Source organism: Rhamphochromis longiceps, linkage group LG6 (genome assembly GCF_057381845.1).
Source record: "Rhamphochromis longiceps isolate RC_006_pf linkage group LG6, R_longiceps_female_GT1.1, whole genome shotgun sequence".
In the NCBI taxonomy this organism is placed as follows: domain Eukaryota; kingdom Metazoa; phylum Chordata; class Actinopteri; order Cichliformes; family Cichlidae; genus Rhamphochromis; species Rhamphochromis longiceps.
The window spans coordinates 38,971,372-38,988,959 of NC_140562.1; positions in this window are offsets into that span (position 1 = coordinate 38,971,372).

Consider the following 17,588-nt stretch of genomic DNA (forward strand, 5'->3'; position numbering starts at 1 on the left):
TAACACGGTGTGGTAGAAAAGAAAGATAATATAATATAAAACCCATAAAAATAAGCCAGCAAACAAACAGAAACCCTGCAAATCAAACCAGAACAAACAAACAAACCAAAACAGGCAAACAGATAAAAAACTAAAAACTGTGTGATCCTTCAAAATTGATCTAAATGCCAAAAAATGTATAAGGAGAAAAGCTTTTATTGTTTGAAATCACTGAGAAACAGAAGAAAACTACTTTTACAGTTTGGGTCAGTGGTCAGTTACCTTAAAAGTTTAAAGGAGTTAAAACAAACACACACACACACACACACACACACACACACACACACACACACACACACACACACACACACACACACACACTATTATTAATAGTTGGTTTTGCTCACTACATATCAAAAAAAGCTGAGATAATCAAAATTTTTGAGAGACAAAATACATTTTTTATTATTGATCCGACCTTGAGTATATTGTTTCTATAACGTTCATGCTTATATACCACAATAACTGAAGTGAATTCAGTTAGACTATATTAAACTGTGAGGACAAAAAAAGTGAGACAGAAACACATTATACTGCACTTCTTGATAAAATTGTTTCAGAACTTTATTGTCAATAAATCTGATCCAGCTGAAACTGAATTGAAGTGAAGTGAGGCTGGGAGAGAGAAAAACAATAATGGGTTTGTGGGCGCGTGCTATGCAGCATCTCACAGGCGGCATCAAAAGTCCAAAACAAATCACACAGTCATTTGATCAGAAATCTAACACAGTCCTTCAGGATGAATCCAGTCATATTCCCAACAGAATGTAGACATTAGTGTTTAAAAGTTAGTGGTCTGTGTCAATTTGATCATCTAAAAATGAAAAGATTTACATGTGCATATATTGAAATTTGAAGACACAGCCTGCCAAAAGCAAATAAACAGATGTTTCTGTGATTTTGCAGGGTTCAGTGCATAAAGTAAGAATCATTGCCACAACACAACAACAGAATATTCATGCAATAATGGATCAAACTTACAAGCAAAATTAGAGGGTGCATATAAAAAGAGGAACAGAGGCAGAAAGCTGAAGCATCTAATGTTTGATGAATGCTGATGTATTCATGCCTGGATTTAATTGCAATTTCCTACCCGGTTGTATAAAATGTGAAAAACAAAGTCAGACAAATGTTCAATAAATATCCTTTCAGGTTAAAACATTTTTAGCACCCATTTAGAGCACTGTTAATCAAACGGCGTTTCTACAAACTATGTACCCCTTTTGATGAACCAAATTAATTCATAGTTAGAATAATTTGGCTGTTATAACTCTTTACTTTCATCAGTTGGTGTTCATTTACATATGTAAGAAACTAAAAAAAGAATCAAAACGTTCTTGAAATTTTCAGCCCTTATTTCTCTCTCAGCATTTTTTTGTTTTTAATCTCTATTTACAGCTTCTACAGCTAACAGGCGTTGGTATTTAATGAGCAGAAATGTCCACCAGGAATCTGCTACTGATTGAGCCGCACTTAATTAATCTGTCTACCTGCCAATGGACAGCTGGCTAGCATGAAAGGTCAACACCACCCAGTAAAAATATCAGAAAATTGCAAAAAAAGTATACTTTTCATTCTCTGTCCCATCACAGTGGTCTACCTCACCTGCAGCATCCCCATATGCATCTGTGCACACTCAGTGAGCAATGTTTGAGTGAGTTAACTGATGAATAAATAACTAAACTTTCTCTTCCTTTCTATTTTGTTGGTAAATTTTTAGCAAGAACGGTTTGTGCTGTTGCACTGAAGTAAGAGTCTATGCCTTGTGCAAGTTTTATCTGAGTGTCTCTAGTTTCTTCCCATAATTCAAAGAGAAAATGTTCAATGATTATAACTGTTAGGCTGGCTATTGTAATTCGTTATTATTGATCCAAAATGCTGCAATGAGAATACTGACAGGGACTGGAAAAAGAGAGCCAATTTCTTCCATATTGGCTTCTCTTTAATGGCTCCCTGTTAAATCCAGAATCAATTTTAAAATCCTTGTGTTAAGGTCTTGTATAATCAGGTACCATCCATCTTAAAGATGTCATAGTACCATATTGCCCCAGTGGAGCACTTCCCGTGCAGACTTCTGGTTTACTTGTGGTTCCAGGATATTTAAAAGTAGAATGGGAGGCAGAGCCTTCACTTTCAGACTCCTTTTCTGTGAAACCAGCTCCCAGTTTGGATTCACTGAGACAGACACCCTCTCTACTTTAAAGATTAGGGTTAAAATGTTCCTTTTTGATAAAGCATATAGTCAGGGTTGGATCAAGTGAACCTGAATGAGTAATGCTGCAATAGGTCGTGGCTACTGAGGGCTTCCCATGATACAGTGGGTGGACCTTTTTCAGTCACTATGTGCTTCCACACCACACTGCATGTAATCATGAATCTCTGGCTCTGTTTACAGTCTGTCTGTTATTCTGGCTTCCTCATATCATCCACAGCCTGTCGTGCCAGATGACTGCCCCTCCCTTAGCCCAGTTCTGCAGGAGGATTCTTCCTATTGAAGTGGAGTTTTTCCTTCCCACTGTCGTCAAGTGCTTCCTCAAAGGGTCTCGTTTGATTGTTGGATTTTCTCCCTAATATTCTAGGATCTGTACCTTAAAATATAAAGCATCTGGAGGTGACTGTTGTTGTGATTTGTCTCTCTCTCTCTCACTTTCTCTGTTGCTCTCTTTAATTGAACTGAAAATTGAATAATATGAAATCGGCCATATGGGCACAGGCATGTATGAATGGTCTCTGTTTCTCTCTGTGTGCAGCTTTGTGATAGTTTGGGGAAAAAAAGCATGTGTGCTCCTGTAAAAACGTGTCAAATGAGATGCACACAGGAGTATTGTAATTAAATAAGCAAGAAAATCAAGTTGCCAAAACTCTTAGTAAAGTCAACAGCAGTCACAAGAGAAAAATCAAATGAAAAATGATTCAAAATGTACTCTTGCCTTGACATTTTATCTTTTTTTTTAAACAGTGCACAAAGACAATATGTCTATAGATTAAAAAATATGACACTGGGCCAGAATTTCTGGCCCAACTCTGGCAAAAGTCCCTGGAGAGGTAACTCAAGAAGGGGAGAGAGACATTAGGCCAGTGGGAAGCTGTGTCACAACAAGGAGCGCCACAGTGGCACGACTGTTATATAAAGCATGCTTGATGATGGCATCATTTTGTCTCCCTTCAGCTTCCATTAGGTGGAAAGACAGAAATTGTTTGAGATGTTGTATGAAAGCAGTGAGACACAGGAGAAAAAGAAGAGTGAAACAAGTGAAGCACAAACTGAAAAATGGAGAAAGCAAAAAGGAGAAAGGAAACGACAAAAAAGGGAAAAACTCTCAGTTAGCAGACATTTGATCAGCGGGGCTCGATGTCTTGTGGGTGTTAAGGAAAGTCATAATGAAATAAAGAGTATATTCAATCAGTGACCTGAAACAAACACAGTCGTTAAGACCAAGCCACTGCAATAAACAGGCTTCGATTATCTTATTACTTGTGCTAATACAACCACAGAGAACAACAGGAGCAGGCATCGCATTAGTGTGGAGTATAGCTCTGCTTGGAAAAGCTCCTCATCAACAAAACTTTCAACATATTAAAATCTGTCGACAACTATTTCAAGGTTGTTTCAACAGAGCTGGCAATAATTTTCTTATATATGAACAATACCCAGTGTCCTATATAGTATGCTTTTCTAAATAACTCTTGGTGAAGTAAAAACTGTTGTTAAGTGTTAATGCATATTTAATGGCTACTGAAATTTCAACTACGTTTGCTGACAGAGAAAACAAATAGAGTTAATTCCCCCCGCTATTTGTTTTTAATTATATATTTTTCTTTTAATTATCACTCTATGCAAACCAGATGAACCCTTTGATTTAGCAGCTCTTTTCACATTCTCTGGAAAAGAAATTTACTTGGATTTTCATCTTTATTTTGAATCCTGTTGTAGGAGGTGAAAATGAAATAAAAAAAGAATCTTAACCTCAACGATGTCTAAATTAAAAGACTATATTGCTGAGTCAGTTTATGCTACATAAAGATAACTTGCTGTGCTGTGCAAAACACTTGAGCCACGCTTCATTATGAAAATGGGAAAGAGGTGGAGAAATGTTTTAAAATATGTTCAAGCAATCACGGAAAAAAGTATATAAAGCAAAAAAAAAATTTGGCCAATTCTAATAAGCCTAAAAGTCGATATTTAGTATGACGGCCTTTATTCTTCAGCAAAGCCTGAACTTTAACCCTGTAAAGCTGAAACCATGAAATAATTGAAAATTGTGTTTATTGAAACCTCTGACAATTAAAAACAAAAAACAAGAAAACAAAACAACTTTGTGTTCATATCCTCCTGAGAACCAAGAAAACTGCCACTGTTACGTGAGGCTTTTCTTGCTGTTTCAGCCACCCTTCCACTGAGGCCATTTCTGATGAGACTTCAGCAAAGCACAGACGAATCAACTCAAGGTCCAGATGTATCGCTCACGTCTTGTGCCAGTTATTCCTATTTCTTAATAATATTCAGATACTGTTCATCTGCCACTACTTCTTTTGTCCCCCACTTGTCCAATTTCCTCAAAAGGACACACTACACACCATCCTGAGATATGCGAAGTTTTCAGTTAGTAGCTTTTTAGGAATCACCTTGTTGGTAGAAGACAAAATACGACTCTATGTCTGTCAAATATGTTTTTTCTCTCTCTCTCTTTAAAAAAAAAAAAAAATTACTAAAGGAATGGGAATAAATAATATGTTTTTGTGACAGGCTGCCAGTAAAAAAGTGGCTAAAGACACAACTTAAAATTGGTTATTTGCTAGGTTGACAAATCACGGGTTCATCTCTTGAGTTAAGTGCCTTTATATGCTTGAATGATTAATAGAGCAGTTTTAAGTGGCTATACTATAAAGACACATCTCCTGGATGCACTGGTACGCATCTTCAGTGATGTATCCTAGGGTCATCAGGTGTTTCGGGTCTCACAACATCATACACCCTCGCCCAGGCAACCCAGCCGGTGGTGATCAGGCCCCGACTTGTGTACCAGTAGCTACCCACGGATCAGCCCTCTTGATCCACAGCCACCTTGTGGCTTTCTCTGCCGCTTCACTCACAGCCTGGATGGCTCTCTTCTTGGCTGCCCCAGCCACGCCCAGCCGGCCTAGGACTTTGCAGAGTGATCGTCCTGCAAAGCCCCTACAACCCACTTCTATGGGCTCATAGAAAGTCTTCCAGCCCCTTCCCCTGCACTCCTGCACTAGTTCCTGGTACTTTCCTCGTTTCCTTTCATTGGCCTCTTCAATCCGCTCTTCCCAGGGCACTGTGAGTTCCAGCATGATCAGCTGTTTTGAGGCCTCAGAAATAATTATCATGTCTGGCCGGAGTGATGTTTTTGCAATGTTCTGAGGGAACTTTAGTTGTTTACCCAGGTCAGCCTGTAGCTGCCAATCAGAGGCTGTGTTGAGGAGGCCAGTTGTCAAATGTGGGCGCACCTGGGGTTTCTCTCCAGCCTTAATAAAAGAGATTACCTTCCTCGGAGCATGATGATGCTTGCTGGTGCTGATTGCTGAGACAATCTTTTCAGCAACTACTCTGAGCACCTGGTCGTGCCGCCAACGATACCAACCATCGGCCAGGGCCCTTGGGCAGCTGCTAAGGAGGTGTTCTAGGGTCCCTCTTCCAGAGCACAGGGGACAGGCAGGTGTCTCGCTCTTTCCCCACAGATGGAGGTTAGGGTTAGGGCTTAAGAAACAAACAAACAAACAAACAAACAAACAAATAAAACACAAGTTAGAAAGCGGGCAACATCCAAAGAAAAACTTTGAAAGACCATCAGAAAACATGGAGAGCTAATAAATAAACTTGCAAGAAATTCTGGCTCTTTGGATGCAAGATATAATGAAAATAAAGGCAACTCAAGATTTTGCACAGCACTCTACATGAAGTTTAATGAATTTTATTTAGGTTCAACTGAAAAGAATGATTGAATTATTGTCATGCAGTCCATACATGCACATCAGATGCATATTTAGTGAAACATGTTCAAAGTCAGCATTTGTCTTTCATCTGATTTTCTCTGTACCAGCCAAACCTGAGCTTTTGAAAAAGATGAGTAAGACAACCCAAAAGACAAAAAAGGGGAGTGCAAAACCCCCATCTTGGTTGGCATTTGCAGCAATCTTTGTACTATGAAGCAGATCTTGTGCAAATTTGCCAGATGTCTGTGTCCAAGCACAGCACCTGGTGCATTCTGTCTGAGCAGGACTCATGTTCAAAATGTTGTTGGACTGTCTCTTCTTCATCTGCATAGCTCCATATAAATGAGAGCTCTGTTGTAAAGCAACTGCAGCTAATTCAATGACATGAATCATGTATGGAACTATACCACATTATATTTTGGGCTTTTATTTTGTTTTTCATATATTTGTTACTATTTGAGCCATCATCATGTCCTCTTTCCTGTTACTTGTTGTTATTGCAGACTTCCTCTCCATTTCTACTGGTGCCTACTGCCTATTTATAGCAAATTGCATTAAAGTAATTCAGAAATGTCTGTGCTAACTTTAGACACTGGCTGATACATAAAATCTGCGATATGGATTTTTCCTCATGTCTGCAGTGCAGAGCTTTGTTTGTTCTCATTTTGAGTAAAATAAAACCTGTTTTGTTGGAATGTTCAGCTTGTCAGTGTTGGCCCGCAACCTCTGACATCATTGATGTAGTTTCCAGCCTGAAATGTCAGCGTGAAATTTAAAAATGGATGTGGTTGAGGTGCCACTAATAGCACATGTACTAACATGTAAAGTGCTGCCAGTAATGTGTCCTTCCACCATACAATCAGCTTCACTGATCTGAAAAACTCAATTCATTTACACCAGCAAATGCTGTTATTTAAGCCATATTTCACTTTTTAAATTTCAGCTCCAGCTTGGTACACTATTATGGATAAACTATTCCTGGAGCTATTGTAAGGGTAAAGTAATTGGTTAAGGACCAATGAAGGGAGAGTGGGAATTTTCTCAGAGTTTTAGGAGAGTTTTCTCTGTGATTGCAATAACTTTATGCCTCCATGTTATATACAGACATAAAATCTGTTTAGCAAGGCCTTGTTTGACGAATGAGTTGACAAAACTTCAGACATACAGTATAGGAAAGGATCAGTGTGACACCCAAATGAGCAAAAAGTTAAACTAACCATAAATGTAAGTGCTGATAAGGATGGTTTGTTATCCAGGTTTACAGACGGTGTATGTGCTGCAGACAAACACAACATGAAGAAAACATTTCCTCAAAAACAAATTACAAGATTAAGAATTAGCATACTAGTTATGAACGTTTGTTGATGGTTAACACTGATGTTATCAAAGATAGAAAGATAGAAAAAAAAGCAAACAGCAGATAAAATAATTCGTAAAGGTTAGGTTTAAAGTTTTCATCAATATAAAGAATCTAAACCTCCACAATAAAATGGACATGGATGTCTACAATTCCAGGGTCAATCGGGTGTTTTGTTTTTAAATGTTATTATCTTTCCTATCTCTGTTGTTATGATTTCTCCTTTTTTCTTTCGTTCTTTCTTTTTAATAAGAATATAATGAGTAAACACAAGAATATGATTTTGTTCGCATAAAAGCTGTAATTGCCTTAATTTCTTTTTGATTGCATAATGATAATAAAAAGTCTGGAATGTTGAACCTTGAATCTTTTGATTCCAACCTTAATTAAATCCTTTGTCTGTTGTCTGTCAGTACAATTAGCAATCGAGACTTTGAGTTTTGATGTTTTGTTTTTTCCCCCTGACAACAAGAGAAAAAAGTTATATTACTATACAGTGAATAGAAAAGGGCCTGTCTGCTGAGAAACCACCCAGTGTATCTAAAAAACACAACAACAAAACTAACCTATTGAAATATTTAAATACATGAAGTATGCAACACCAGATCGTAGCAGAGGAATACCAAGAATGCATGCGGGAGGTCAAAGAATGGTTCCTGAGTAATTCCCTCGTTTTAAATGATAAGAAGACTGAGATTGTGGTGTTCAACAGTAAAATCCCTCGTGCCCAACTCTGTGCTGCCCTGGGTTCCTTTGCTAGTTTTTCTTGTGACTATGTCAGTAACTTGGGTGTACTGCTGGATAGCTCGCTCAAACTCGATAAGCAAGTGTCTGCTGTAGTGAGATCTAGCTTCCACCAACTGCGCCTTATCTCTAAGGCTAGGCATTATATTCCGCATGAGGACCTGGAGAAGCTTATTCACGCTTTTGTGACCTCCAGGTTGGATTATTGTAACTCCTTGTACTATGGTCTTCCCTCTTCTCTTCTTCTTAGACTGCAAACAGTCCAAAATGCAGCAGCCCGCCTTTTAACAGGTACCAGGAAATTTTGCCATATTACCCCTGTCCTAGCTAGCCTGCATTGGCTGCCCATAAAGTACCGTATTCAATTTAAAATATTACTTCTTACTTTCAAAACTATTAATAAATTAGCGCCAAGTTATCTTAGCGAACTTCTCAAACCACATACTCCTGCTAGAACACTCAGATCTGCCACTCAACTACTTCTGACCCAACCCAGATCTCGACTGAAGTCTCGGGGTGACCGTGCGTTTGCTCTGGCTGCCCCGGTACTGTGGAACACCATTCCTCTCGACCTCCGCGCATCTGATTCCATTGCACTGTTCAAATCACGATTAAAAACCCACTTATTCAATCTTGCCTTTCCCTCTAGTTAATATTTCTTTTATGATTTTATATCACACTTTTATGCTCATTTAAATTCTTGTTTGCTCTGTACCTGTTGCTTTCCTATGTATTAGTGACAGTTATCTGCTTGCATATTTAGTACTTGCTTTGGTCCTATTTCTATTATCCTCCTCATATACTCTATTTTACTTGTTAAGCACCTTGGCATACCCTTGGTTTTTAAGTGTGCTTTATAAATAAAGTTTATTATTATTATTATTATATGGTATCTTAGTGAATTTTTTTTTAAAATTTCACACAGTGGGCCACAATTAATGAAAACTAATGCTACATCTGTAATGATGAAACAGAAAGAATAGCATGTGCTGTATCAGTTCTGCCTGTGAAGCCGATTAATATAAACACAGAGGGACTGCAGATGCTTAGATATTTTTTTACTGGTCAGATGTGTTCAGCCGTAAACATGACAGAAGTGGGATGATGTTAGGAGGCAGAACTATGACATATAGCATACAAAGTATTTCAGTTGTTATTGTCTTTTAAAAGTTTACATTCTTTCCCTGAATTTCAATAGTTAGCATTTTCTTTGCGATGATTTCACTGATGATGTGAAAGCCAGCAAGCATGACTCACAAGAGAACAATGTTTGTCATGTTTGTCAGAATAGATGTAAGAGTGCTTTTTGAGATGAGAAGATATCATAACAGTGAAAAAGATTGTGAACATTCTGATGCTGAATACATATCTTTACTTATATGCACGTGTTTTCCTGCCCCTATTTGTGTGTGTGTGTTTGTTAAAAAAAGAGAGAAAATGGTGGATTCAATATTCATTAAATGTTCTCAGTCTGCTGACCTTTTCCTTCCTCCCTGAGTCCATGCTTCATTTGATTCAATAAGAGACGTTAATTTTCAAAGCAAACCTTCACTTACAGATTTATTTCCTGGGGGCATTGCTTTGTGTACAGACAGGAGAGAAAGGAAGAAGGACAGTATAGATCAGCTGGAAAGGAGATGGATGACAGTTGATCGGGGAAAGGAAAAAGAAAGACAAAAGAGGCACGTAAATGACCCAGTTTATGTTGTAAGAGTATCCTTATTTTGTCATTTTGAGGGTTGGAGAGAGAAAAATCACAATAATTTATGTTCTGATAATTGTCTTAATTCTATACCAGTGTAGTTTTACAACTGCAGGCATGTACAATAAATGTACACTGTTTATGTTTAATCTTACTGTTGGATATCTTTTTATTTTGGTTTTGTATTTTTCTTAATTGAGTGATTTTGCTAATGTAAATAATATAGCTCTTGTCTTGCTTTTGTGAAATGCTTTGCACACATATAATTTCTAATTATTATGTTGGTTTTATGGCCAATTTATATGAGTATTACCTTACAAGTTTTGTCAGTATTTAGTATTTTTTTTCACTGAGTGTTTCAAAATTTTCCCACAACTATATAAGAAGTTGTTTTTTGCTCTCTTTCTGTGTGTGTGATGCCCGTTGACCAGTGCCAAATGTCTTTACTGCTGTGGACACGAGGATGCATTCAAAGCTGACACAACAAGCAGAGACAGCCAAACGCAGTAGACTATTGCTCGCAAAGAGCGTCTTTGTCCACAGCAATCTATTTCTCAAAGACCAGCTAAGGCCCGGGGCAACAGACCTAAGAGAGAAAATGTGATTTCTCTTGTTATCTGAGAGATCCTGCTGCTTGTGTTGAAACCAGCACAGACCCAGACAGACAGCCGAGAATATTTCTGTTGATCAGGGTGTTGATCCCACAACTGCTGTTTTTTAACACCTACAGTGTTTTGTTTTTATGATTTCGTTTTTCGTACTGATACACTGGACATAGTGTTAAAGATTCACATCCAAGTGTTGCATAAGAGCAAATAATAAGTGATAAGTTCTATTAAATCAGTGTGGATTAGAACAGTGGTTACCAAACGATGTGATATAAGGTAAGCCCAGGTGTGCCATAGGATGTTTTTGACACCATGCATATGTTATGGTTTGTAATTAAAATAAATCCTTCAAAAACTCTTTGGAGGATCCCAGTGCAGTCACACGGCTGCCAGCAGGGAAGTAGAACAATGTGACAGATGTCCTGACATTAATGACATTAAGTCAGCTCATAAGAGGAGAAAATTGATCAATTTCCTGGGTTTAAGCTATTAAAAGTACTTAATGCATAAAAATGGCTCTGTGACTGGCTCTGTGTACACAAATCAGGCAAAACATTATGATCACTGACAGGTGAGTTGAATAACAAAGATTATCTCATCACAGCACCTGTCAGTGTGTGGGATATATTAGGAAGCAAGTAAAAATTTTGTTGGCAGATGTAATGTGTTAGAAAAAGGAAAAATGGGCAACCGCAAGGATTTGAGTGAGTTCGGCAAGAGCCAATTGTGATGGCTCGACGACTGAGGCAGAGCATCTCCAAAACTGCAGCTCTTCTGGGGTGTTCCCGGTCTGCAGTTGTCAGTATCTATTAACAGCGGTCCAAGCAAAGAACAATGGGCATATGAGCAATGAACAATGGAGTTTGATGAATCACATTTTCTTTTAAATCATGTGGATTTCCAGGTGCATGTGTGTTATTTCCCTGGGGAACACCTGGCACCAGGATGCAGTATGGAGAGATCACAATCCAGTCAGGGTAGTGTGATGGTTTGGGCGATGCTGTGCTAGGAAACTTTGGCCATCCATGTGGATGTTGCTTTGACAAGTATCACCTACCCGAATATTGCTGCAAACCATGTGCACCCTTTCATAGATATGATATTAACTGATGGCTGTGGCCTCTTTCAGCAACACAATGAGCCCTTCAACAGTGCAAAATGGTTCACAAACGGTTTGAGGAGAACATCAGTGAGTTTGAGGTGTTCCCCACATCTCATTCCAATGGAGCATCTGTGGGATGCGCTGGACAAACAAGTTCATTGAGGCCACGCCACCTACAGAACTGTTGCTAACATCTTGGTGCCAGATATCACAGCGCACCTTCAGGAGTCTAGTCGAGTCCATACCTTGACAGGTCAGGGCTGTTTTGGTGGTCAAGCACAATATTAGGAAGGCAATGTTAGGTGGTTAAATGCAATTCCTGATCAGTGGATATCATTATATAATTGATTTTACTACGAAAGTACATAGTATGTAAAAGTATGTCCTTAATGATTGTTATTTCTTTAAAAAACAAATCATGGACTAATCTGCTCATTATTTTCTCCAGTGACAAATAATAGCAGATTTACAAATAGTGAAAAATGTGGAATGATTTTTTCATTTGTCAGATTGATTACTTAAGCTAACATTTCAGCTTTGCTATAATAAACTATAAACTTTGTTTTATAAACTATAGGTTTTTTAATCCGCAACACAACATCATATTGTTTTTTTGTTTCCACATGTTTTTTGCACATAAATCTTAATTTTTAAAGTAATTAATAACAAAGCTGTTAGATAAATGAAATGCAGTGAAAAGTACAGTATTTCCCTCTAAAGAGTAAAAAATTGTATTAAAAGGCACCTTTACTTAAGCACTATATTATATTGATCTTCTAACTTTATACATTGTGCAACCTGTTATCATTTCCTAAATAAATACTCTCTGCCAGTGTTACCCCTCAGCCTTCTAGTAGATGCCCCTATGGTATCATTCTGAAAATCCTACAGTACCTAATTCTAACATGTATTTACAAGATTTTCACAGAGCTTGACCTTTGACCTTGAATCTGAAGGCTTTTAAGGCTAAAGAGTGAAAATTTATGTCTTTTCAATAAATACTTTTATTTCTGATTTTACTCTAAATTTTTGGAGTAAACGCTTTCCTCTGTTTAGCCAGCTGAAAGCAACAGGGAGTTGGAAATATTTTGTCTTCATAGAAAATAGTTTCATACAGAGCTGATGTGAAAGGTTAATATTAGTGAGACACAGCTACAAACATTAATAGTGAAATACACACACATAATTAAAAATACTTGAATCCAGAACAGGAACGGGACACTCTGCCAATGACGGTCAATATTGTAGATACACGGTGGCCTGAACTACACTTCACTATAATTTGAAATTTTAATCTGTAACTACGCATCACATTTTACTTTATGTACTTTTTTGTTGGTTAATTTTAGTTTACCTTTTACTTTGTCCTAACTTTGATCGTGACATTTATTTGGGCTTCTGACTCTACATGCCATGTAAAACGAGCTATCTTCTATGTCTCAGTCTTTCTTATCTAGCAGACATCCCTAAACTCACCTTCAAGTCTCCTTAGGTGTTTTGCTGAATTTTGTCAGGTTATGTAAAAGCCTCATTCACCCTGTTGATGAAGAGAGATAGTGACTTTCTTAATAAATTATGTGCCTTTAAGTTGCAAATGGCACTATGCTTCCCACACTAAATGGTAAATGGCCTGTATTTGTATAGCGCTTTACTAGTCCCTAAGGACCCCAAAGTGCTTTACACATTCAGTCATCTACCCATTCACACACTGGTGATGGCAGCCACAGCCACCCTGGGGCGCACTGACAGAGGCGAGGCTGCCGAACACTGGCACCACCGGGCCCTCTGACCACCACCAGTAGGCAACGGGTGAAGTGTCTTGCCCAAGGACACAACGAGCAAGACTGTCCAAGCCGGGGCTCGAACCAGCAACCTTCCAATTACAAGGCAAACTCCCAACTCTTGAGCCACAATCGCCCCAACACATGACAAAATGCTTAAGTAGTAAAAACATTACTACTATTTTGTCTGTCTCTCACTTTGTTAAGATTTCTGTGATTATATTGCTGTAGGGAAAAACATTCTGTTCTATTAACGTGGTTTCAAACGTTGAGCAGTAAATTCAAGGACGCTACATTTTTTTTCTAAACATAACTCTCTGGGATCGTGTGCTAGAACGAGGTAATGAAAAGCCTCATTTTCACGACACGATTTTCAGTTAAATACTGGCCTTCTGAGATTCATTTGGAACTTTTTTTTGGAATGTTTCAATAATTAATAATACTTGTAGCCTACAGTTAATACAATTAACCTGCATTTTCTTTTGCTTCAGAACAATTGACTAAGTGTTTATTTGAATAAATTACTTAATGAGTGCCAGTGGAAAACAATGTAAATTAGGCAAAAAGGCCAAGCCAAAAATGAGTAATTACAACAATGAATGTTTTTAAGCTTGTTCCTTATGCGATCGTGGCTCAAGAGTTGGCAGTTCGTCTTGTAATCGGTCGTTGTGTCCTTGGGCAAGATACTTCACCCATTGCCTACTGGTGGTGGTCAGAGGGCCCGGTGGCGCCAGTCTCCGGCAGCCTCGCCTCTGTCAGTGCGTCCCAGGGCAGCTGTGGCTACAATGTAGTTTGCCATCACCTGTGTGTGAATGTGTGTGTGAATGGGTGGATGACTGAATGTGTAAAGCGCTTTGGGGTCCTTAGGGACTAGTAAAGCGCTATACAAATACAAGCCATTTTAAGGCACCTCTGGGATAATTTTCTGAAAACATAATTTCAATCAGTAATACATCAGTCATAAATATTTGAATTAGCAGTTTTGGATTTGGCCACCTACACAAACAGATCCTTTTTACAAGGCTCGGGTTTCAATAAATCCCCAGCTCTCATGTACAGAGGAGAAGCATATTCACCCAATGCATGTAAAAGCATATAAGCCATGAACCTGCCCTTGGAATTTAAAAAGAGGAGACTAAGAATAAAGGTAGAAAAAAGGGATCCTGGTGTGTCGCCAGGTGCCAGAAAAACATAGGAATAAAACTGTGAAGTGGTTCTCTAGGGAGTCTGGCACTGAAAACAAAGGACTATGGGATTCCAGGTGGCCATGTAAATGGGAACAGAACAACATATACCACATACCACCACACAAAACCAAATACATTTGATATAGACACGACACTACAGACGCTGTAGACATTAAATGAGTGATATTGTCCTTCAAAGCTATTTTCTTGGATAGATGAGTGGGAGGATTCTTTTTCCTTTATCTACATTAATCATTCATTGCTTTTGAGCTAATCCTAATCAGATTAGGATAAATGTTCCTAAATAACACAAGGAACCCAATCCAGGTCCACGGAGGAGCAGCATTCTGAATTACCACATTCATCCTGCTCAATTGTGAAGTTGGGCTCAAAGTATTTACAGATCCACCTGCTGTGATGGTATACACCCTGCTGTTTGCAACACATCAAACGGCTCTTTAGAAAGCTTTAAATCTTCAGTTTGTGCTTTTTTCCAATAACATATAGTCCACTGGTTTAAAGGTGCACTTCATTAACTGCGGGACTGTAGTGTAAGGGTTATATTGTTAACTGGTAATTATGAGACCGCGTGTTTCAAGTAATGATGAAGTGATGCAACAAGCAGTGTAACAAATTACTTTCTCCCATGAGTACTCTATCTTTTTTTTTTTTGAGTAATGACCTCAACACTGTTATTGACATAACTTATCACACATTCAGATTTGTTGTCTCCCTGGAAAATAAAACAACTGTACCTTTAGCTCATAGACAGACCGGAAAACTTGCAAAAGTTTTTGTAAAACTGCACACAAAGAGTTTTTGTGCTTGCTGATACTTGTTGAGTATCTGTACTGACATCTGGAATGACAAGGAAAAAACAATGTGTTGAATGTGTAACTGTAACTGTAGGGTGACATTACTGTTTAGAGCTGGAAGGAACACCTGGCTGCAGCGCAACTTGCTTTATACCACTAACATGTCCTCATTAAGCCTTGGTTGTATCTCAGTTTTTATGGCCCTGGAAGAACTCAAGTTTTAAAAAATTACCATAATTTTAAATCCTGCCATATCTCTAAACCACACAATCACTGTAACTGAGTGCATGAAACAGAAAGTCTTAAATCATGAACAATCTGTTTATGTAAATATATAGCCTAAATAAATTTTACACACTCCTGCTTAATTGTTCAGGATATGCCTCTTAAGTCTAATTCATCACTGTTTACAGCTCCAACCCCAGCTTCAAAACACAACCCTAACCTTTATTTCAAGAGAAAAGCAAAAACAGAAATGCAAATAGTTGTTGATGTGTTTCACTGAGACATTTATTACAGTTAAACAAATGTTAAATTACACATGAAAAGCGTGCTGCAAGTCATACTGTAGGACTCTGTCAGTGTCTTACCTATTTCTCCAAAGAAGCAGATGCTAGGCCTTCTGCTGGATTGATTTTCTTCTCTCCCCCTGTCAAGCTCTTCTCGTGTGGTCCATCTCTGCCACACTGTTGAAACTGCGTTGAGCCACAGCAAACTGTCTTGTAATGGCACAGATGGATGTGACTTCCTGGTGGAGCTGGACTACCTGTGCAATCAGATTGGTCTGCAGGTTTCACGTCATGCCACTGGTGACAAGGACACCAGAAAAATCAGAGAGAAAATCAGACGGAGGGTTTAAGGAGAAAGCAATGAACTGTGGCCACCGCAGATCGTCTCGTTGTTGCCTTTCCACTAAACATGTTGTCACTTACAAAGTGAAATAAAATGGTTTATGCTTCTTAACTTGACAGATTCATATTCCTGAAGTTTAACTGACTATATTATACTGTGATTACCAAGTGTTCCCTTTATCTTATTGAGCAGTTCAGATTATGTGGTATAATAAGGTACAACAAAGCACCCACAGCTTGTGTCTGCAATCATTTTGACTTTTCCTTGTTCAATCTCTGCGATTGTAACCAACACAGAACTCTGTCACTAATGTTCTGTATTCAAACCCTTTGTTAAGCCTGAAGCTATAAAAAACCATTTTGGAATTACATAAAAGCAGAATGTTGGGTTATGCACTATTCCAAACAAATGTAATTCACAATAAAATAAGACAAATACATCCCTCAGGTGAAAACACTGTATTTGTTCTCTTTAAGCATTCCCTTTAATGTCTGATTATTATGGTGTTTTTCTTGTTTTTTTTCTGTAATTTCTGTCTTGGGAGGTAACCGAAGTCACAGTTCATCCTTAAACTCTCTACAACAACAGGAAAAACACATCACTGAAGATTTACGTATATATAGGATACCAAGCACAGTGCTGCAGGCTATGCTGCCTGAGAGATGTGTGAATCAGCCTCGACATTATGTTCTTATTAACTTAACTACTACGATATCAGCTTCTGACGGCATCCGCTGTGAAGCAAAACATCAATGTGGCATCAAATCCCAAAATACATTTGCATTTATTATGGTTTGCACTCTGCTGTTAATCCTGTTCTGTATTTAAGATACGAATAAGAGAGTACAGTGAAATCAACAGAGAGCAGACAGCAATTAAAATATTTTCATAGGCCAGAATAGTAGAAGTACAAGGAATCCATTGGTCCAGGGGGTTTGAGAGTCTAGGTAACTTTTAGACAAGATTGAGCAAATCTCCAAACCTAATGGGAATGAGAATGCAGGTGAACTAGGGACTAAGGCAGGGGTCCAAAATGGCAAGCCAAGGCAATCAAATGCAAGCTGAACACAAATACACTGAATATACAAAGCAACAGTCTTTACTGTAACAAATGACATCAGGAGATTAGCTGCTTTATACTTTATGGTTAGAGATAACCAACCATAATTTTGTTGTACATGTACAATGACAATAAAGGGCAGCTCTGTTCTATTCTAACTGGTGCATCAGCAGAGACCAGACCACAACCCATGAGTATCACCCCCAGTTAACCAGCTGTGTAACTTGATAGGTTTGTAGCTTGTACCTATCCGCTGGAACGTTGAAGACAATATAATTACACTGCAAAGCAAGACACAAGCAGGCTGGTTTACTCATGCATGAGGGAAATCTGGCTGGAGCCAAGTGTCGTCCCACCACCTAGCCTCCATCAGACTCTCAGCC